Consider the following 22,448-nt stretch of genomic DNA (forward strand, 5'->3'; position numbering starts at 1 on the left):
GGACTTGGAGCTGAGCTGCACCCTCCACAACTAGATTGAAGGACAATGACTTGGAGCTGATGGGCCCTGGAGAAACACACTGTTCCCCAATATTCCCCGATAAAAAATTTTCAAAAATCCTTTGATTGATCTATCATGCCAAGCCTACTTTTTTGCTTAGCATAAATATGAATTTTCTACATACCTGTTTTTTGTTTTTCATGACCCTGTTCTCAGCTGCTGATAAAACAGACATTTGGATGAAGTTTCCTTATCACATTCATGAAAACCAGAACATTCATAACCACTAGAAACAGTTATTAATTGTAAACAATCCCATGTATATAGCCTATTTCATAAGCATATTTGCATCATTACTAATTTTTGAGTTAAACGAAAATAAGCATAAATGTTATTCCTAACACCATTACAAAAGGAATGTAACACCTCTGAAAGCCAACAGAGGGAGTAAAAGTGAAACCATCAAACTGCTGGTGTCATAAACGAAGCAGGCTGGCAAAACAAACAGGAAATAAAATATTTGCAGATAGGACATACCCCAGGCATGAGGAATAAACCAAGATTTTCTAACTGAATAAGAATGAGAGTTGATTCTTCTGCAGCGAATAAAGTTTATATTCTGGAATAAAGCTTTTTCTTAAAGCTGAAATACCTGAGAAATAGACTCAAGTGAAATGAATGCCAGCCATAAAGCACAAGCACCACAGTCTCAAATTAACTTCTGAAAGCAGAAGAACTGGACCTTTCAAACCACATAATATAACACTGGGTTGAAAAGTAAATTTATTAAAATAACCATAAAACTCTTGCTTCTTCTGTAAACAGTGTGGGTAGCACAAATGAATCTTGACTTGTTTTTCCTTCTAAGAAAACATGACAATATCAATGTCTTTCAATATGACACATAAATCAAACGATTATCTTTCATTTCAAGTTCCTTAAACTTAAGTGTTTATCGAGATTTATGACTTCTGCTGCCTCAAAAGCAACCAGTATTGCAGTCAAACCCACTTATATATGCCCAAATCAATCACAAATACTGGCATCAACCATAAATGGGACACAAATAAATAGCTTATCATGTGTATATCCACACAAGAACGGCCATAAAGAATGAAAAGTTCTTTATATACTAATATGGAGCAATTTTCAATATATGTTACATGAACAAAAAAGGTACTTTATACCATTTGTGTCAAAAAAGAACAAAATTATATTTATAAATGAGTTTGCCTGTAGATGCACAGACTCTCCAGGAAGATACTTAAGAAAACGTTAACACCAGCTACCTTGGCAATGAAATAGAGTGAATGAGGGAATAGGAATCAAAGACTTTTTACTGTACCTGGTTTTGTACCTCTTGAATTTTGTATTGCATACAAGTATTATATATTTAAAAATCCACTCTCACGTAGAGGTCTACTGAAAAGTCTTATGAAGAAAAAGGAGTTGTGCTTCTTCTGCTCATGACACCAACCACTATTTAGGTCAAATATGGTCAAGTGAATATTACTAGAATTTCCCCTATGGTGGAATTTTGTTCTAATTCATAAAACACAAGGGAAAATAAGCCACAGGAAGTGGAAATAGAAGCTCTGACAAAACCCTGAAGTGGAATAAAAATGAAGTCCCCACAACACAGGGGGAAAAGATGTCATATGTACAGATTAATCTTCCCAAACAACCAGATTATTTACTGCATATATTGGTTTGGGGAGGGGGGACGTGGACTTTTCTGGTAGAGGTAGTCCAAAGTAGACAGCAATAGAAAATGACAAAATTATCAAATGGGAGTTCGATCTTATAAATGGGATAAAAGGCTCTCAACCCTCTGGTTTACTGTTCACAGCGAATGTACAGTGAAATACTAAACATACAAAATATAGCATTTATCCTATTAGAACAGCATTTCCTCCATGCTCTTCTTCCCTCTCTCTAACCCACAGGCAATCCTCCTGTGTGTGGCTACGACAGCTCATCCCGTCTCAGCTCCCTGGAACCCCACGTTACTGACGATTCCTTGGCACTCCTCAACATCTCACACTCAACTGGACCGTCCATTCATTCATTCGCCCATTTATTCATTTTTTTAAATTCTCCTTCTGCCTCCTCCCTCCCTCTCCTCCCTCCCCCTCCCATATCCCCCTCCAGGTACCACACTCGCTCTTTCGAAGCCAACCTTATTAAGAGAGTTGTCTAAACAGCCTGCCTCTATTTCCTTACCGCTCACATTCCCTCTCCAACCCAGTCCCATCGGATACCGTGTTTCCCTGAAAATAAGACCTAACCGGAAAATAAGCCGTAGCATGATTTTTCAGGATGACATCCCCTGAACATAAGCCCCAGTGCGTCTTTTGGAGCAAAAATTAATATGAGACCCGGTCTTATTTTCAGGGAAACACAGTATCTGCTTCTATTAAACCAGTAGAACAGTCCTTACCGGGGTCAGTAAAGACCCCCATGTCTCTAAATCCAACAGACACAAGCTGGCTCTCATCTCACTTAATGTCTAAGCAGCATTCTAGGCCCAACCACTCCCTCTCCGCCTTAAACTACTGTTTCTTTGGCTCCCAGATTTCCTATTCTTGCTGCCCCTTCTCAGGCTACTTTGCAGGTTTAACTTCCTCTACCAAATCTCAGCAGTTAGTCCTAGGGCTGGGTCCTTCACTCACCCACCGAAGTGACCTTTTCTACACCGAGTCCAATACCATCCCTGTATGAGTAAGTTTGTTACTCATCTCAGACTTTCTCTGGACGAGTCACCTCCATTTAGATTTCACAAGGGCACCGCGAGCTCTTCATGTCCACAGTCATCTCTGAACTGCCCCCTCTGCTCCTTCTCCTGCTTTCCCCAGGCTCAGAAATAGCGTCACTGTGACCTCTGCTGCTCATGTCAAAACCTTGAGGGTTATCTCTGATAATGCCTTATCCTGTATTCACTGCAGCCATCATTCACTAATTCCTACCAATCCTCCCTGCTCACATGTCTAGCCTGCCCACTATTCTTCATCTCTATTGTCAACCACTCTAAACACAATCTCCACCATTTATTTTTCAATGGAATGATTGACAATTATCTCCTGTCTCTCCGTATTTAGTCTTGCTCCTACCAACCCACCAATTCTTCATACAGCAGGTAGAACAATATTTTTACAAGGCAAATGACACGTTTATATAAGAAAGATTTTTTTTCAGATTCCACATATATAGAAAATATTTTTTAAATGTCCTATGGGGGGGGAGGGCGGTGACCAAGAGGAAAGTTAAAGGCAACTTGAATTTTATCTGATGTTTTTCTCTCCCCTTTAAAAGGGTTTATATGTAATAAGTTTTAAAACCAGCTGTTAATTCTGGACAATGAAAGTGCAACATTTGTTCTATTAGTCCTGCACTCTAATTAAGACAGAAGATGAGGACAGGTAGAAGAGTTAAACCATGGAAAGGAAGTAGTATACTGGCCCCTCTGAGGAGGCAGGGAAATAAAAAGTATAAGGCTGAATGAAGCTACTGTGAAAATCAGAAGGGAGTTTATTTCATATCAGACCTCCTTCTTGGTCAGCAAAGCTTAATACAAGGTGAAAAGGAAGGACGGTTTGGGTTTGTGAAAAATGGAAAAGGGTTGTAACATTTGTGACGGAGAATTAAACAGAGTCAAAAAGAACAATTCACAACATTCCATTTCCAAACTCCGGAAGGATCATTGACACAAACTTAAGGAGCAGGAGGGGCTGTGCTCGCTCTCCCCTGCCCGAAATCTGTCCTCGGCTCATTTCATCAAGGGCCACTCACACCCTAGCTCTCTCCAGCTACAAAGAATGTCACATAAACCGTTTTTTTCAGATCTTTGACCTTTCACACTCATTTTGTGCCTGCCTCTTGCTGGTGCTCTTGCTGATACCAGAATGAATATGACTTCCCTGGGGTAGCCTCTGGAACTGTGAAGACGAGTAAGATCCCGGTTATAAACATTTTACACATCTACTTTCCTTCACAACACTTTGTGTAATTGTAGCTAAGTAACTGTTGTTTAATGCCAATCCCCCATACATAAGGACAGATAAAGCTTCAAAGGAAAATAAAATTATATAAATCCCCCCCAAGCTGATTTAACACAATGATTAATGGCCAAAACGTACCTTAAGGCAAAAATTATTATTGAGACAAAAGGTGTCATCCTACTCTTGCATCGCCCAATGACAAGCATAATGGGAATCTGTGGAAGTTTTCTTCTGACTGCAAGTTTCTTCTCGAGGAGGTAGCAAGCAAGGTCATTACCAGTTAAGAATGAGGATGAATGAGACGGTGGTGTGGCTGATCAGGTGTGAAACAGTAGTGTGAAGGGGAACAAACTAGAAGTACAGTATATGATTTCCAGACAATAATAAGGACCCACTTAAAGGGTTATAGCCATGAACTTAAAATTAAAGTGAGACTGGTACCCATGGTTACGTTTTTCTCCTTTCAAGTTCAACTGCATAGTAAGTCCCAGGGCAAAGGAGGTAGAAATTGGATTTAACCAGAACTGTAGTTTTGCCAAGCAAGGAGAACAAAGCAAGAAAGAAGCAAGAATGTGTGCGAGGAAATGATTTTAATGTCACATCAAGAAGGCACAAGGCAGTGAAATGTGGTAGGACCAATGGAATGCACAACCCAGTGCAGTCGGTACTATATCCATAGAGTGAGCTGGAAAGATAGAAGGTGGTAAGCCAAGGGCACTAGAAATGAAACTGAGATGAGAGGAGGGTTGCAGTTATTGGTAACTGACAAGATCTAACATAGTGCTACGCAAAGTGTTGTTCCTGGAAGGACTGTCTGCAATGAGAGTACAGAAATTAAGAGTAATTGATTAGAAACTTACAGCAATTTGATATTGTTGTAACAACCAAACCGCATTTCAATTTCCCAGTAATTGATTTTGACTGTATTTTACCCAGAAAATCTACCACTGAAAATAAAAATATACTGGTACTTCACAACAGATAGTTTGAGAAGCATTTGGTTAGAATATGACTATGGAAGTAAGTTGGCTGAGGTAGGGTGGGTAACGAAATCATTGTGGGAAAATTCACAGAATGAATGGGCAGTATCAGAAGGACCATCTACCATGTCTCCCCGAAAATAAGACCTAGCCGGACAATCAGCTCTAATGTGTCTTTTGGAGCAAAAATTAATATAAGACCTGGTATCATATCATATGATATCGTATCATATCATATATCATAGAAAACCTGGTCTTATAGTAAGCGTCTTATATTAATTTTTACTCCAAAAGACGCTTTAGAGCTGATTGTCCGGCTAGGTCTTACTTTCAGGGGAAACATGGTAATTATAAAATTGTATTGCTAGATTTATAATATAAATAGATGCTACATATATTAAAACAATAGCATAAAAGTGAGCGAGGAGAGCAAACTCTCCAATCCTGGAGCAATGTTTCTATATTTTATTGGAAGTATTAATTTAAAAAGACTGTGGTAAAGATACAGATGTAATCCCTAGCGCAACCACTAAGAAAATAACAAAAAATATAGTTTAACCCGTACCCAAGGCAGTAAAGGAGATACAGAGAAATAACAAAAAAGAAACGTTAGAAAATAAATAACAAAATGGCGAATGTAAATCCAACCATAGTAATAATCACATTAAATGTGAATGGCCTAAATACTCCAATCAAAAGGCAGAGATTGTCAGGTTGGATAAAAAAGATACACCTGGGGCCGGCCCGGTGGCTCAGGCAGTTTGAGCTCCATGCTCCTAACTCCGAAGGCTGCCGGTTCGATTCCCACATGGGCCAGTGGGCTCTCAAGCACAAGGTTGCCGGTTCAATTCCTCGAGTCCCACAAGGGATGGTGGGCTCCGCCCCCCTGCAACTAAGATTGAACACAGCACCTTGACCTGAGCTGCCGCTGAGCTCCCGGATGGCTCAGTTGGTTGGAGCGCGTCCTCTCAACCACAAGGTTGCCAGTTCGACTCCAGCAAGGGATGGTGGGCTGTGCCCCCTGCCCAACTAGAAAACAGCAACTGGACCTGGAGCTGAGCTGCGTGCTCCACAACTAAGATTGAAAAAACAACAACTTGACTTGGAAAAAAGTCCTGGAAGTACACACTGTTTCCCAATAAAGTCCTGTTCCCCTTCCCCAATAAAATCTTTAAAAAAAAAAAAAAAAAAAAGATACACCGGTAGGCACTTTAAACAGACATACCTTAGATTCAACGAAGAAATACAAGTTGAAATAAAAGAAAGGAAAAAGATATATTACGCAAAGAGCAACTATAGGAGAGCTGAAATGTCTATATCAATATCAGACAATTTTACTAGACACAAAGAGGGACACTTCATAATGATACAAAGGTTAACATATCAGGAAAACTAACAGAATGGAAAGGACAGATAATTCAACACTAATCGATTTCAATTCCTTATTCTAAATGAATAAAACTAGACTGAAAATCAGCAAGAATATAGAAGATTTGAACATTATCAACCAACTCCACCCACACAAATTATATATAGACCACTCCACTCCTTGGGTGGTTACTGGCATCTACAATTGAATAGAGGGTAACCCCAATTAAGACGTGGACTACAGGAAGAGTAAAAAGAGAAATAATCAACTTTGCTATGAACTAGATAATGCTCATAGGAACGCAGGTCTCAAAGAAAAGAAATTCAGATTTGAACATCATCATTAAGTAGAGGTGGCAGCTGAATATATCAGTTCATCCAGGGAGAAAGCATAGAGTGAACAGAGAAGAGACTTTACAAAAAAAAAAAAAAAAAAAAGGCAGCAGCAGCAAACCAGTTCTTTGGTGTATAAACTGGTAGGTAAGAAATAATTCTTGGAGGGAAAAAAAAAAGATACCCATAAAACACACACACAAGAAGAAAGTCTTCCTTCTTGCAATATATTCTTAGATGTTTAACAACTTCCTATAGACTTAGAATTGTGAGAAAGAACCATGACTAATGGAGTCTTAGCTAAGACTAACCATACAGGAAGCCCTCCTGAGGGTTTTGACATGGCACATAGAAAGTCACTAAGCATTCAACATAAGTAAGACTTGCCTTTTAAGACTTTCAATTTTACCCCTTGTGAGAAACAACTATCATTAACCATCCTTTAACTGACACAAAATGAATGAATAAACTGAAACTGTATTGTCCTTCCTGATGTGACAAATGCAAACTGAAGTCATTTGCTGTTACAAGTTTACTGTTGCTACAGGCACTTTTCCGTTGAAACCACAAGCTGACACAAGCACAGCCCCGTTAAATGAAACTGCTTCTAGGCAAGTTTTTGCTCTACAGTCATGTAAAATGGGGCATTCTAATTGCTAGCACTCCTGCATCTGTTTATTTCCTATCACCACCTTGGAACTGTAAGAAATACAAGCAGCTAATACCTCAAACATGATCTATATGAATCAGTTATCTTACACTGATTCTTTACAGGTACAAGCCACAGTATTAGAAAACTCATGAATTCCAACTTTCTCTCTTGCACAAAACAATATTCTGAACTAATTATGACTTCAAATTTAGACAAAAAAGCAACTTTAAAGAGGGTCAATATTTTGCTAACAAAACAAGAATGTTTTTTCCCACTAAAGAAGAGGCTATAATATTTTCCCATCACAGAAATTTAAGTTTAAAAAATAAGACTTACAGGTAATCCTGTCTATTCCCTTGCAATGCAGGATGGTCCAATAGGACACCGTCTTCTGTTTTATTTAATCTAGCTTCAAATACCAAGTAATAGTGCTTATACCAACCTTCCTTGAGAGAACGCTATGTTTCAAAAAGAATTGATGATATAGTTTTTTTCCCAATACTCAGTCTACTGTAGTCCTTAATTTTATTTAAAGTTAATACTAAATATTCTATTATCTGTGACCAACATATATATTCAACATAAAAACGGTCCCAAGAAACATACTAAAGATCAACTTTTCATGTGTCTGCTCTTATTTTTAATATTTAAATTCTTTACCCACTTCCCTTAGCCTGCCCAAAAAATCTATACCCACAAATTTTCAAAAGTAGTAGTAAGTGGGTGTTAGACCACTCACTATAAAACAAACTTGGGTACTGAATTCTCTGCTCTTCAAATCAAAATAGATTCTATCCTCTACGTTTTATTCTTTTTTAAGGACGATTTGATTGAAATAGTACCACAGAGAAGTGTACACATCATTAGTGTGCAACTTAATGGACTGTTTAAATGAACATATCCATGTAATGAGCACAGATACAAAACATTCCCCAAATCCAAAGCCTTCACGTCACCTTCTAGTCATTACCTGCCCCCCCAAAAGTAACCATTATTCTGACCTTTATCACCACAGACCAATTCTCCCTGTTCTTAACCTTCAAGGTGATATAAATAATGAGGGGATATTCTATACCCCATGGTTTGGAAGACTCATTGCTTTGTTTTTGCTTTTTGTTTTTTTAATTTTTATTGGGGAACAATGGGGAACAGTATGTTCTTCCAGGGCCCATCAGCTCCAAGTCATTGTCCTTCAGTCTAGCCGTGGAGGGCGCAGCTCAGCTCCAAGTCTGGTCGCCGTTTTCAATCTTAGTTGCAGGGGGCACAGCCCGCCATCCCATGTGGGAATTGAACCGGCAACCTTGTTGTTGAGAGCTCGCGCTCTAACCAGCTGAGCCATCTGGCTGCCCCTCTGGCAGCTTGTTGTCTTCAATCTAGTTGTGGAGGGCGCAGCTCACTGGCCCATGTGGGAATCAAACCAGCAACCAGTTGTTAAGAGCTCGCACTCCAACCAACTGAGCCATATGGCCACTCCTGGGAGACTCATTATTGTTGAAATGTCAATTCTTCCCAATTTGATCCACAGAGTCAACACATTCCCAAGCAAAATCCCAACAAGCTATTTTGTAGATAGTGGCATGAGGATCCTAAAGTTTATATGGAAAGGCAAAAGGTTCAGAATTGTCAACACAATACTGAAGTTTGGAGGACTTGACACTACCCAACTTAAAGACTTACTACAAAGCTACAGTAATCAAGACAGTATAATATGAGGCAAAGAACAGATACATAGGTCAACTGAACTGAAATAGAGAGCCCAGAAACAGACCCACACAAATAGTAAATTGACCTCTGACAAAAGAGCAAAAGCAATTCAATGGAGAAAAAGTCTCCTCAACAAATGGTGCTGAAACAATTGGACATCCACATGAAAAAAAAAGTAAACTAAACATATACCTTACTTAACACCTTTCACAAAAATTAACTCAAAGTGGCTTATGGACATAAGTGTAAAATGAAAAACTGTAAAACTTCTAGGTGAAAACAATAAAAATTTAGCTGAACTTAGGTATGACAATGAGTTTATATATACACATTCAATACCAAAAGCATGATCCATGAAAGAAAAAAATGGTAAGTAGACTTTATTAAAATCAAACACTTCAGCTCTGCAAAAGACACTGTTCAAGAGAATGAAAAGTTGAAAAAGTATGTCCAAGTGTCTCCTTTAAAAAAGACAAAAACAAAAAACATCCGTCTTTCCTGCTCTACTTTCACTGCAACTGCCAAACTTTAAGAACTGTCAGCACTTCTAATTCCTTACCTTCCACTGCTTAACCCGATGCAATCTAGTTTCTATTCCTATTATTCCACCTAAAGTTTTGCTAAGACTAACATTACTTCATATCACCAAATCCACGAGTTTTGCAGTCCTCACTCCTTACCTCTCAGCAGTATCGAATACTGTTAACCATGCCTCCCCCTTCCCGAAAATACCCTTCCACGGACTTCTATACCATTACACTATTCTGGCTTTGCCCCCTTCCTTTCCAATTCAACCAATTTATATCTCCTTTGTTGACTCTTTCTTCTCGTCTCTTTAAATTTAGTTCTTCATGGCCCAGTCCTAGGCTCTCTTTCATTTTACTTCTAGGTAATATCATCCATATCCCTAGCGCCCAAATTCATACCTCTATCCCAAAGGCTCTTCCAAAGATCTCCAAACACAGACGATCAGCTCTCTCCCTGACATTCTACTTAAATTATCTCAAAGATATTGCCAATTTAAGGTGCTAAAATAAATAGCCAAATCTGTCCTGCCCCTAGCAAGCAATTAATGCGCAATTAATTTGGTATCATTACCATATCCAAAACCATACTGCCCCAAATCCCATTCCATCACCACGTCCTATCAATCTGGCCACCCAAATATCATTCAAGTCTTTTCATTTCTCTACTGCCTACCTAGTCCGAGCTACCAATACCCACTGCCTGGACGACATTAAAACATTAGTGGTCTCCCCACATCCACTCCTGATCACTACAATTGCAACCCAAATTGTTTTTATTTAAAAATGAAAATCTAATCTTGTACCTCTGGTTAAACTCTTCAAAATACTAAAACTTTTTAAAAACAGACTAGGACAGAAGATATTTAATCAAATAGCTATTGTGTCAGGCAACATGCTAGGTTCGTGGTTACAAAAATGAATAAATCACAGTACTCACACTCGAGTACAATCAAAAACAAGTATCTGTTGAAGACCTGCTATTTAAGTGTTTCAGGGCAGTCAAAGACAGCAAGCAGCTCACACAAATGAATTGGAGGAGTGTAAGTAGGACAGAAATGGGTAAGCACTACGGCAGAGGTATAAAGAACTCTAGACATTCACAAGATCAGAACTAGAAAACAGTGTCTATATAAAGAGGGTAACAATTTAACTGGGCTTGTAAAGGTAAGAATAATTGCAATTAATAAAAACAAGAGTAAAAAAGGGCTACTACAAATCTCAAAGCTATATTCTATAATGAGAGACATGAGGAAAATCAAAAGAAACAAGAAAGGTCAGAGGCACTAGACTCAAAATCCAAGAAGGGATTTCAAAGTTTCATCTGAGATCACTTAAAGATTATTAGGTTTAGATGAAAGGTCTATTTTAACAAAGACAATAATCCTGCAAAAACAAAAACTGCTGTGAGTCAGTTTTCATCGATGCCACTCTCAGCACTAATGCAATACGGTGGCAGCCATGAGATACAGTGATCCAACATCTTTCAAAAATGAAAACAAAAGTTCACAAAACACGAGTCCTAAGGCTAGAGAAGAAAGGGAATTTGAAGTGCTATGGTCCACTAATTATTGATGTTCTCTAAACCTCGGCTTCCTTCGTTGTAAAACTTTAGTCGTTGGTAGGAGGAAATGAGTAATACATTTAAAGCACCTAATACACAATGAGCACAAAGTGAAATAAATAAAGAAACAGTATTTTTTAAATCTTTATATTCTTTCCTCTTCCTCTTCCCTTTAAGCCCACCACGGAATTAACAAGTCGCTTCTGTACAACCAAAGTCATCTGGATTCATTCATGCATTTAACACACACTTACCGAATACCTAGTATCAGCTACCTATGCCAGGCACTGGAAAATATACTGTACCTTCCCAACAAAGCTTATAGTCTAAGTAAGAGACAATCGAATAAACACACAATTGAATAATCACACAAGTAAATATAAAATGTATTTATGTGGTAAATCCAGTAGAGAGAACATATGTTGGCACCATGAAAGGAATTAAACTGTAACACAGCCTAGGACGTCTAGGAAGGCAGCCCTGAGGAGTTAATAGAAACCCATTGTTTCAAATAAAGGAGGGAAACATAATGAGGTGTGATAAAAAAATATGCTTCTATACAGCAATTTCTGTCAAATAAAAACATGACAGTGTGTCCTCATCCACTTTATTCACCGGATCTTGCACCGTGTGACTTCTGGCTCTTCCCCAAAGTCAAAATGATTCAGGACATCGAGGCAGACATGACAGTACAACTAAAGACACTCATGAAAGAAGACTTCCAGAACTGCTTCAGAAAGTGGCAAAAACGATGGGATAAGTGCATTCAAAGCGAGGGTGAGTATTTTGAGAGGGATTAATGGCAATGTGTCTTTTACTGTAATAATTTTTTTTAATTTAAACATTCACTATATTATTTGATCACACCTCATAGATTTAAACTGACTTGTACTTCAAAAAGACCACCCAGGTTGCATAATGGAGACTGGCTGGAAAAGACAAGAGTAAATGTCAGTATAACAATTTGAAGGCAAGGCAAAAAAATTATGGTAGCTCTAGACTGATGGTAATGACAAAAAAGAAATGTGAATGAATCTGAGAGATCACTGAGTAAATATGGGGGGAAGAAAGGAAGGTGTCAAGTAGGGCAGTGAAACTATGTAGTCAGATAGTGTAATGATGGATAACATTTGTCAAACCCACAGAATTGTTAGTTATTCAGTATTATTCAACACAGTATTTGTTTTTCAACACAAAAAGTGACCCCTAATGTGAACTTAGACTTGAGTACTGTAGCAACATTAGCTCATCAATTGTAACAAATGTAACAAACTAATGTAAGAAGTTAATGGAGAAAACTGAGGGGTGCATATAGAAACTCTCTCTACTTTCTGCTCAGTTTCTGCAAACCTGAAACTGCTCTAAAAAATAAAGTCCAGCAGTAGTAGTAGTATTTTAATGCTGAGAAAACTTGTTAACTTGGAGCTGCTTGGGGCCAACTTTTGCCCTCATGAGAGGAAAGCCCTGCTGAAAATGAAGCCACAAAGAAAAGCAGTACAGAGCCAGAACACAAAGAAAGAAAAATAATGCCCAGATGATATGAGTTCCTAGATCCAACTAGGCCGCAGGCCAGTTGCACATTGGACTTCTCACAGTTAAATGAACCTATTAAATCTCATTTTTTCTTTTTAATAAATGCATATGGAGCTACTATATATATGTGTATATATGTTACAGTCATCTTCTGCATAAACATTTTCATAGGAGCCAGGGTCACAGCATACAGAAAACCACTCCAGTTAATGGCTCTACTTGTAGACTTCATGAAAAGGGCAACATGAAAACAATCTGCCTTACCCCGGCCTTTGCTTCCCAGCACTGGGAAACTAATGCCTCCAAGCGGCTCTGCTGATCAATTTTAGACACAGCATAAACATCCAACCATGAATTATCCAAGACCTCAATGTTTTCAGAAAGTTTCAAGGGATATTTTAAAAAGCAAAAAAGATATAGGCAATTTCATTTGAAAAACCCACTAAAAGAATGCTTTAGTCACTAGTGACTTTTTTTAATTGATGAATTTTTATTACATATTTGTAGGATTTTTAAAAAACTGTCATTTAAAAAGATACACCGAATCTAAACAACTCTATTTAGGTTTTCGGAACATTTTAATTATTTTATTAATTATTGCTCATAGTTAACCTGAAATGTATAATCCCCATTTCTAAGAAAAGAATATGTAGGTCAGTGGCCAAGATATATTTAGATAGATTTAGACAGATATATTTAGAACAGTTTCTGAATTTCCAACCTGCTTCTTAACCTAAGACTAGATCATGCTACACAAGCAGCCTTCTCTAACCAAAATAAAAGTTCTGAACGTCTGGATCTTTACAAAAGTTAAATTAGGTTATACATTTAAAAGATAATATTTTGAAACAGACCCCTTTACAATAAATTTTCCTAACGTATTTGAAGTTTGATATTTAAAATTGGATTTTGCCCACAATCTACAGGAATACATTTTTTGTATAAATCAAGACATATTTGCATTTTACACTTAAGAAGGTGAACAAGACTGCTCCTTTGATAATTTTCCCTAAAAACAAAACATCCGTTGTTTTGATCCATTTTATAGAAACCACACAACCATCATTTCTTTGTTATCTTTATATTAGGAGAAGATTATAGTTTTCCATAGTGTGCTTACTTTAAATTATGCCCAAGGCACAATCAATGAAAGTAAAAACTATGCCATATAAAAAGGGAAGGAGTTATTAATAAGTAAGAGAGTTGCGGTTTAAATAGCCTCAACAGTCTAGTATAAACACATTTTTTTAAAGTTATTTTTTTTAATAGGTTTAGCTTCAAAATCCAAAAATTGTTAGCTGGCTTACAGTTTAAATATTCAACTCGGCATGTTTATTACTGAATCTGTGAGTCAAAAAGGATGCACTCTCCTAGCACTAAATATCAAAGCAACTGGCCTCTTTCTAAATTGTTGTAAAAACAGTTACTTCTTATATGGATGGGACTTAAAAAAAAAAAAGTCATGAAACCACCAACAGGAATGTAGCTAACCTTAGAAGTTTCTGCCTCCAAGACAGTTATAATATAAAACAGATTACAGCTTGCATCTATTGCTAACTCATTTTTTAAAAAGTCGTAGTAACTAACTAAAGTGGCAAGTAAATCACTGGGACCAAGGTTAAAAAAACAAAATCCATGGCAATCAGTTGTAGGTCTTTAAAGCTACCCTCTTAAACTCTTTGTCAAACTTTGGCTACTCTCTATACCCAGACACTTAAAAAAAAAACCCCAAAAAAAGGTAAGGTGTTTTGAAGTTTTGCTTGGCTTTGTTTTTTAAATATAAACAAGAACAGGAGACCAGGACCAAGAGACAAATTGCAACCCGTGAAGATAAAACTAGAATGAAGCAGGGCTTTCAAACAGTATTGTGTGTCTACTTCCTGCTGATATTGGCAACTGTCACAGAAAAATTATAAAGTGACTCTACAGTTAGACAAGTTGGATATCAGAATAGATATTGTGACAATCTAACATTAGGGAATTATTACAATACTAGTAATCATCCAAAAAAATTAGAATCTAACGATTACTACCTGATTTTTCTGTGACACACAAATACACTGCTGTAAGAGGGTGATTTTTAAAGCAAACAAAAGCAAACACACACACACACACACACACACACACACACACACACACAGCAATGGCTGAGAAAATTTAAGTCCAAGAAATTAAGAGTTAGCCTTACAGATGGGGGAGGAGGGAAATAGCATATTATGAGGAAAACAATTAAAAAAACAGTTATTTGTGTAAATGTTTTCACTCACCCCCCTCAAACTCATTATATTACAATCTCCTTTGAAAGCAGGGATTATGTTAATCATCTTCAGTTCACTCAGTTCCTAACACACAATATTTAATAAATATTTGTTGAATTGATTAACTGAATCATTTTTAAAAATCACCAAGACCACTAATGAAATGCCTTGTTTGCTTAACACTTACTACTACTGACTTGTATGTAAAAATGTATTCCACGATAAAGAATCAACATGATTTCTGATCGAGTAACTCTCCTTTCACCTTTCCATATAAATACATAAGCAAAAACGGACACAACTGCTAACAGCCTAGTAAAGCTGTTTCCTTATACTTAGAATACTGTATTATAAAATCATGGCATACTCCTGCATAAAGAAGCAAAAACCAGACACTAAAAACTAAAGAGGTAGAGAGCATCTTACTAAAAAAGAAAATGAAGTCCCCTCTCTCCAGATGTTCAGGTCTAGGAAGAGATTCCATTACGTCTATTAACAGTGATGTTCCCAAATCTTCTGAAATAGAAAAATTAACCACTTTTCTAATTTTTACATAGAAGCACAATTTAATGACAACTTCACTCTTAAATAAGCACTAATACTGCAAAACAAATTTTGCTTTCTAAGGACGTCTTTCCATTATGTCAGGATTTGGGGTTAGTTTTTCCCCTGAGAAGTTGTAGCATGGATAACGTGGATAGTGCAGGAACCAATGACGACGATTAAAGTAAAAATACTACAGAATTACAATACAGCGGAAATGGCCCTTTTCTCCACAGCAACTTTTCCCTTCCTTTCCCTTCACTTAGCTCTCTCAAAAGGATGAGGCTGAAGAGGCTATAAACAAGATACAGTATAAAAGACTCAGAACTGGGAATGATGAAAGGCATTCAGAATGAGGAATTATGAGTGATAAATTCATGGAGCTAAGCAATAAGCATCAACAGCTGCTGACATCACAGAGAACCAACCACTATGTGCCTCCTGATGGGAGCACTCAATAGCAGCTATAAAGCATTTTTGCTCAAAGTGAAAAAAAAAAGATAAACAAAGAAAGAGAGAACATACCTCATAGAAACTGAATCTGATCAAGCCTCTAAAACCTAATATCAATTAACAAGAAACCCAGGGGACAGAGGAACATGTTTAAAACCACCACAGGACTGTAACTGGCAAATTCAAACTGCAGGAAAATTTTTGTATCTTTAACAAATAATTTGCCAGGGAAAAGAAATGGAAGGGGAACCTACAGATTACAAAACAATGCAGACCTTATTTGAATCTTGATCTGAATAACTGCATTTACGAGATAATAGAGAAATCTGAACATCAAATATCATGATATTAAGAAATTACTGCTATTTTTCAGTTTTTGTTTGTTTTTTCCTTCAAAAGTGAAGTTTACTAAGAAACTAGAGTGCTAAAGGGTGGAATACCAAAAAGGCACTCTAAAAATTAATGCAGCTGACTATTTGGCCTACCCAGAACTGAAATATAAATTGTGAGATTGCAAGCACGGGAAGAGAGTAGCTGTGCTTGCTTGCTAGCCAACGTTTTTCCCACTGATATAAGCTCTATAAATAGGCCAAGAGTGATAATGGCTGCTCAAATCACTTCATGTAGCAGATACCACCGCTACTGACATGCAGCTGGCCCAGCACCAGGGCTGGGAATACACGAGCGTCAAGTGAGAAACCAAGGAAGTCACCCAATGCAAAGAATGCACCATGGCTAATGAAACCATCTAGGTACTCAAAAGCGCCATCAGTGTAAATCAGAATTAATTTAAGGATTTCTAAGACTTCTGCTCTGGCCACCTCCTATTTTCTATCTCCTTCAGAAAACAGTACATATAAAGAAGAGTTACCACATGCTGGGACCTAAGGTCCCCAAGATCAGTATTGCCAAAAACCTATCTACTATACATGGCCTAAGGCTCACAGCAAATTGTTTAGTGGATTGCAGTGGAGAAAAATGGGAAGCCCTTGATGATGAAATGTTGATTTAAGAATAAACTATGCTTCTATCTAGGTTAAAATTAAGGCAGACAGGATACTGCTTAAAATCTTAACCACATGAGGTTTTTGTTCTTAATACAGAAAGGAAAACAGTCCTGTTTTCCTAGAGTTTTAGTCCACACCCAACTTCCCTCTCCCCAACAATACCTTTCTCTAATTATAAGGCACCTAACAAAATGCTGACTCTGGACATCATAAAAGCTGTTTGTTTAAACGAGACAACTCACTGAAAAACAACTTGTGATCCCTTCGGTAAGTATCTTGTTTCCCTAATGTTAATCACATTAATGAAAACTTCTGATGTCTAGATTACCTACGCACAATCCTAGTTTATCCGCATTCATGGGAACGGCTTATATAAATTTTAACAGATTTAATTTTGTTCCTCTTTAAACAATCAAAACCAATTTACTAATACATGGACTTGAATTCCAGGCAGAGTAAAAAGTATTTTGTAAATGAACTGGTAGTACAAAAAGAACATTCAAGACTCCAATCAATTTCTTTTAAGCTTAACGACCCATTTAATAAAATACTATTGTCCAATACCTTAGTTTAAATGATTTTTATAAAGAAAAGACTAATGCCATACTATAGTTGTTTTGTTATACAGTCTACTTTTCTCCTACGTGTACTTTTCTTCTCCACAGGAAAGAAACTTAGAAATCATCTGGTTCGCTACATTTGAAATCCCTGAGCAGAAATTATTTCTTTTATCTTCGTATCCATCCCCACCTGGGACCTAAGTGGTCAGGAAATGAGTTTATTATTTAACCAGGTATTAATACCCCACATACAAATAATTCTGCAGATAGATTTCTACTTTTGATTAATCTAAACTAGAAAATACTCACCTGTGTAGTTTTAAAATTAAATAAAGTCAAGTTAATAACAGGATTTACACCATCTGTCCATTGGCTACTAAGTGACAGAATCTGAGCAAAGAGGAATGAGGTCCCTGTTTTGAATAAAGACATGAAAGAGAATAAACAAAATTTAAACACTGTAAATTAAAGCCACAAATCCTAAATAAGACAACCATCAAATCTGAATCATACTGGTTATTTTAGAGAACTTAGAAATCACATTTACTATTATCAGCTACTACTACTGTTATGATAAATATGTATAACATACACATTTCCTCCCTAGCAGTTTAGGAATACAGAAGAGAATAAAACAAGCAAGATGCTTTTTTAGTTTCACCCTGCGCCTCTCTTACCACAAGGACGGGAAGGCTGCGTGTGAAAACTGACTGAACATCAACCCCACTTCTGCTGAGAGAAGCTGCCCACACAGAAGCAGAAAATACTGCTTATTTCCCTTAAATTCAATCATGAGTCCTGAAAAAGTAAGGAAAGTAGGTACAATTAAAGATAAAGGCTAAGGATTTCAAAGTTTCATGACAACAGTCAAATTTAAATTAAGACTAGAACTGACAACTAAAGAAGAATAACTGTGAAATTAGTCTGATGATCAAAAATCAATCCAAAATAAATAAAACCAATAAAATTCTAGTTACTGAACTGAAGGCTAAAGAAAAATCTTTCAAAGGAATGCCTATCTCATCTTTTATATTCCAGCTGAGGTCCCCGCCCCCCGCCAAAAAAACAATAAAGTAACTAACTCATTAGCAGACTAAGATACTGTATCTTCACAACTTGGCCCTACCTTCATCTCACCCTACATATCCTCTCCGTAAACTCAAGGCACTGGCCACACTTAACCATTTGAGATCACGGATACTCATGACTTTGCATAAGCTGTTCAATAGCCTGGAATGCCCACCTGGAAATCCACCTCAACTCTCAGGTTTAAATGTGTAAGTTCCTTTGGCATCAGGAAATTTGTCAATCTTACTCACCAGTACAGCTCTAGCAACGAGAGCTCTCCTGGCACACAGTAAGCAATCAATAAATCAGTGTGGTGAAAATAAAGAGGTTCCACCGGAATGTTTTGTTGTCTGTATTTTCCCAAAGATTTCTCAATAGCTCTTACCCCTTTCTATAGTCTCATAGCTTTTTACTCAGTTACTAACTAATACATCTATTTCATTTATACCCTATAATTACAGCTACCCAAGAAACTTCATTTGGCCCCAAACTCTTTCATAAAATAATAGAGAATACTGAAATCAGTGTGGTTCAAAAGAAAGCACATCGTAGTTATTTTTCATCTTTTACAGGTTTTCTCAAGTATTGTCAACTCAGTAAACATGTCCCTAGTTACATGCAGAAAAATTACAAAGGTCTAAGATGATTTACCAAAGTTACAAAGGTAGAGTTTGGGTCTCTAATGCATAACAGTTCCAAACTTAAAAAAAAAAATCCTTATTACCCATACAAGTCTCTTCATGCACACACCAAAACAAAACCAAAAGATTGAAGATCCCAGCAAAACAACCCCTTGAATAATGAGTGACTACAGAAGCTCCCAAAAGTTACTCATCATACAGTAAGGAGACTTAAGGTACCAATGAAAATAGAATCCTTTGAAGGACATACATTGAGCACCCAGGTCTAACAGAACTGCATTAAATTAGAATCTAAAGCGGAACCTATCTTAATATATGGGTCTTGGATAAATCATGAAGACTATAAAACAAAGTATCATGACACTTGCTCTTTCATAAACGCATTTAAGAATAATATAAACTGAATTCGTGAGGAATGTCTACACTGTGAACTTAATATGGTGCTAACAAGGGAAAAAGTTTGTAGCTCCAAAATCTAGTCCCTCCCCTTTTTCCCAAAAAGATGCCAGAAAACAAAAATTTTCCATTAAGAAATCATATTTAGCTGATGCCTAGGTGTAATTACCTTGAAGTTTCTCCCTGCCTTTCGAATTGTATACCTATATCTGAAGTTTACACCTATATTTTAACATTACAAAAAAGATATGGTTTGAAGCGTTAAGATTGCAAGTGGTATTTAACAGTCTGAAGGAACCTGATTTTGAAATGTTTAAGAACATTTTTAATTCTCATTTAATCCATGGAACTGCATGAAATTTCACTGAGGCTCTTTTTAAAGGAGCATACAGGTTATCACAGTAAATTCCATCTTAGTTTTTTCAATTCAGATTGAATTCATAATTTTATATTTACTGAGCAGATAACACTCAACGAGGCATTGTATTAGCCAGATTACTGCACCAAAATATTACACTTCCTACTAAAAAACCGTTGGCTTTGTGACTCCCCAGGACATCAGGTAATAACTATCCATTGTAGGCCTCTAAAAATGCTTGTTAAACCAAAAAGGCAATGCTTACTGTTGGAATCCAGATTGCCAGGATCAGCAAAACGACATTAGAAAGTTAACAGACTCCATCCTTAAAATATCCCAGGAGAAGAAAAGGAGTGATTCAAACCGTTAGCATGTGCCCAACGACACCACACAACAGTAGCCTAAGCAAAACTGCCAGACGTATTTGTAACGAAGAGGTCCAACCTTGGCAAAGCAGCGCTCAGCGGGATTTTCATCCTACTAGATGGAAGGATTCAGAAAGCAAAAACTCAGGCACGCGACGAAAAGCGCATCCAAGGATAAACTGCTCAAGCGGCTCCACCTCGGAGAACACGCACAGCGGGTCACGCCTTCCAGCTGCAGCATCTGGTCTGTGACAGCGGCGAGCACGACTGAACAGGCCGAATGAATGACGCGCGGTTGTGTTAGGGGCAAATGCTCCAACGACACACAGAGGTGGCTGCTGTGAGAAATCAAGTACGAAGCGCTACTGGGGACAAGAAGAGAACCCGGGGAGGAGTCCGAGGAGACGACGATCTGGGACTTGGAGGTCCGTCCATTTCCATCCTCGCCGGTTTTCCGAATAAAGTTGACAAACTCGCCGGGAGCGGTCCATTTTGAGGATGGACGCATCCCTCCCCGTGACCAGAGGCGACCGCCGACCGAAGGTGGTGGAAGCGCTGAGAGGCAGGCGGCGCCGAGCCCGAGACAGCCTTTCCTGCCTCCCCTCGGCCACCGCAGCCGCGGCGCTCGTGCGGCCGCCTGGGCTCTCCGGAGTCCGGGCAGGTGTCGGCGCCAGACCCGACCCGCGGGGCTGGCGGAGCCGCCGCTGCCGCATCCCCAGCGGGCCCGGGCGCCGGAAAGTTGCGTGCAGGCAACTCCAGGGCCGCAAAGCCGCTCCGCCGCGCGCCCCACAGACTGCGGCACCTCCCGCGTCCTCTCAGCCCCGGGTCCCAGCGATCCGGGGGAGGCGAGGGGCCTCGGCCCGCCAACGCGGCCGGGCCAGGAGCACAGAGGGCCACCGGCGTGCGTGCGAGCAACCCCCGTCGTTGGCCCCCAAGCCGCGCCGCGCCTCCCGCCAAGTCCGGGCGCTCACACCGGCGAGCGCCAGCCGGGCCCGTCACGACGCCAGCGCCCGGACGCCGCAGGGCTCTCCCCCGCGGCCCGCACCCCTCCGACTCCGCTCGATCCCTCCCCGAGACGCAGCCCGGGTCCCGCTGAGCGACCCGTAGCCAGGCCGCGGCCCTGCGCCCCTTGCCGCCTCACCTGCGCTCCGCGGCGGCTCCGCACCTCCTCGCCGGCTCCGCGCGCCCCGTCGGGGCACGCACCGACCCCCGGGCCGGGACTCTTCTAGCCGCGGTCACTCGGGACGCGACGGCCACCGTCGCCTTCTCCTCCTCGGCACAAGCCCCAGCGGCGAGCAGAGGGTCGCGGTCAGAGCCCCGCTGAGGCTAAAGGGAATCTCGCCACCTCCGCAGCCTCCACCACCAAGTCCCTTCACTCGTCCGCGCCGCCCGGAGAAAATGTCACCAGAGGCCGTTCCGCTCGGCGCCTCACTTCCGCCCGGAACCACCGAGCCCGCACCGAGTCAGCTAGAGCGGCCGCTGCGGCGAGAGCCTCTAGGGGCTGGAGAGGGAGGCCGATGGAAAGCCACACAGCGCCCTCTGGCGGAGGGAACCCGCGCTCCTCTCAACTCCACGGTGCTCGGCGCGCGGGCACCGGCTGGCTTCCCGGGCTTCTTTCCCGCGCTCCCTCCTACTGATCAGGCAGCTCCGTTCCAGAAATACCTTTTTCCAGGGTCAGAAAGCCAGTCAATGCAAGCCAAGGACAATGCCCTGCGAAAAGGACGGCGCTCCCTTTCCCGGGCGCTGCTCAGGACTCACCCTTCCTGAAGCCTTCCCGAATGAAGCGCGTAGTGTCCGAATGCTTGAGTCACTCCATTAGGGATGCGCAGCCTTCTCCCCTCACTTTTTCGCGGATGCCCACCGCTTGGCTCTGGGAGACTCGGCCGTGCAACTCATGCAATGCCATCAACATCCCGTAAGTTTCTGGAATGGAACCTTGCAGGCCTCGCAGATAGACCGCCACCTGCTGGTGAGACGGGGTCGGCCAGGGACACCCCGCTCCGCCCTTGTGCGCGTTGCAGACGCCCCAAATTCCACCTATGCAGAGTCACTCCCCTGACTGGCAGTTCACCTTGGGAAGGGTGACACACCGTTGCACTCTATGAGTTTTCGAGGCCCTTCCTTGAGGCCTAGGGTCTGGGGA

The 22,448-nt window shown here is 39.9% G+C and overlaps 1 protein-coding gene across 4 annotated transcripts in view; it reads right to left on the bottom strand.

The window, feature by feature from the left end:
- The window catches only part of ARK2N (arkadia (RNF111) N-terminal like PKA signaling regulator 2N), a 66,621-nt gene extending 44,388 nt beyond the window's left edge, over positions 1 to 22,233 (bottom strand). For 2 of the 4 annotated variants that reach the window (XM_019739682.2, XM_074340036.1), the window contains exon 1: positions 21,447 to 22,049. The gene's annotated coding sequence lies outside the window, so the exon portion shown is untranslated. The other 2 variants (XM_019739685.2, XM_074340037.1) reach the window with 2 other exon arrangements.
- Between the last annotated feature and the right edge of the window lie 215 nt (positions 22,234 to 22,448).

Source organism: Rhinolophus sinicus, linkage group LG09 (genome assembly GCF_036562045.2).
Source record: "Rhinolophus sinicus isolate RSC01 linkage group LG09, ASM3656204v1, whole genome shotgun sequence".
NCBI classification, from domain to species: Eukaryota; Metazoa; Chordata; class Mammalia; order Chiroptera; family Rhinolophidae; genus Rhinolophus; species Rhinolophus sinicus.